The sequence below is a fragment of the Mandrillus leucophaeus genome, unplaced genomic scaffold (assembly GCF_000951045.1).
Source record: "Mandrillus leucophaeus isolate KB7577 unplaced genomic scaffold, Mleu.le_1.0 Scaffold392, whole genome shotgun sequence".
Classification (NCBI taxonomy): Eukaryota; Metazoa; Chordata; class Mammalia; order Primates; family Cercopithecidae; genus Mandrillus; species Mandrillus leucophaeus.
Genome location: NW_012104165.1, coordinates 106147 through 108248, shown reverse-complemented (window position 1 = coordinate 108248; position 2102 = coordinate 106147).

The following is a 2102-nucleotide window of genomic DNA, read 5'->3' as shown; positions in this document are numbered from 1 at the left end:
TCCCTCCCTCCCTTCCTTCCTTCCTTCCTTCCTTCCTTCCTTCCTTCCTTCCTTTCTTTCTTTTCCTTTACTTGGATTTTAAATCTCCAGTATGCCTCCTCTACTTTTGGTTTTGCTTTTACTGCTCTTTCCTGGTTACATTCTTTATACTTTTAAAAAATTAATAGACATTTTAGGCAGTTTTTTATTTACAGAAAAATTGATGAGAAAGCACAAACAGTTCCCATATATCTCCTGTCCTTCCTATAGCTTCCCTTGTTATTAAATCTTATATGATTGTGGTCCATTTGTTACAACTGATGAACCAATATTGATACATTAATATTAACTAAAATTTGTAGTTTATTTTAGGTTCATTCCTCCTTGTTGTAACTCTTATGGGTTATGTTGTAACTCTTTCCTCTTTGATAAATGTATAATGACATGTGTCCATCATTGCTGTATCATGTATAATAGTATCTTCACTCTAAACATTCCCTGTGCTTCACCTCTTCACCCTCCTAGCAATGACTGCTCCTTTTTGCTGTTTACATATTTTTATGTTTTTCACTATGTTGTATAGTTGGAATCATATATACAGTATGTGGCCTTTTCAGATTGACTTCTTTCACTTAGCAATATGCTTTTAAGATTCCTCCCTGTCTTTTCCTGTCTTGATAGCTCTTTTCTTTTCTTTTTCTTCTTCTTCTTTTTTTTTTTTTTTGCAGTTATTTCAACTCAGGTTTTATTAAAGTTGTTTCTGAATATTTTTTCTCAGTGATTCTTGTTCTGATGAATATTACATTTTATCCTTAGTTTTGCTCATTTGATTTTGCTTTAGTGTTTTAAGAACTTATTTATCAAATCCTTTACCATGAATGAGAGCACCAAATAATGTATCAATACCCAACTGCCTGATTCCTTTATAGCAGTAAGAAAAGTCAGTAAAACATTTGTACAGTCCAAGTACTAAAACATCAAGATCCCCTCTTCAAGTAAGAGTGAGCCAAAGCTTCCTTAGCATCATCTGCAAGCCAATGTCTTTTCACTATACCATTAAGATGAAAATAACTAAGAGCACTGACACAATTTTCTTGCTCTTTCCATCTAAAAATGTGGGGTTCTTGTGGTGTGGCTAATTTTTAAAAAACCAGAAAATGGAAGGAAAATAAGTCAGTGAATGATTAGCTTACAAGTTTTTCTACTCATCATTAACCGGTCTTCCCTTTTCCCTAAAGTTTAGACAGCCATAAAGGCAGGAAAAACAATGTACATAATAAAAAAATAAAAATAAATATCTGAGAGCCTACTGTAGTAGGCATTTAACACATTTCACTTAATCCTCACAATGCTGTGAAAGAATTATTATAATCATTTTACAAATAAAGAAACAGGCTCAGAAGGGTGAAATGACTGGTGCCTAAAGTCACGCAGGTGACTGAGCTGGGATTTAAGTTCAAGCCTATGCTCTAATATGCTGCTTAGACTCCCCAAAGCCCTTCAACTTGAGATTCTTACTATTATAGCTTCATCTTCTAATTCTAAATTTATACTTTTAAGTCTGCAAAACTACTGAATAATAAAAGAACCTAAAATTATTCTCAATTTACTTGCTAAAATGGGAGGTATTAGGGTATTAGAAAACTCTTCTAGCCTGGGCAATATCGTGAGATCCCACCTGTAAAAAACAAACAAAAAAACAAACAAACAAAAAAAAACTAGCCAGGCGTGGTGGTGCACTTGCCTGTAGTCCTGGCTACCTGGTAGGCTGAGGTGGGAGGATCACTTGAGCTCGTTAGGTACAGACATCTCTTTAGGTAATCATAACATTCCATACCTAAAATTGTTGTTAATTGTAATTAATGCTAATGGCAATGATAGCTAGCAATAAAAAACAGAGTAATTACAATCAGCTCATTTTCTTATTGTCACCATGTGTCAATCTCGTAGAAAGGAAGGTAAAAGACAACTTCCTATTGTGAATCTTGATTGTTCATTAAATTTACAATATACACTTAGCGGAATGCCAAAAGATGTTCTGGTTTTAAAAGCTTATCCACCAGTCTTTTGATTGCATTTTATTTTATTTTATTTTTTATTTATTTTATTATTTTTTTTTTTGA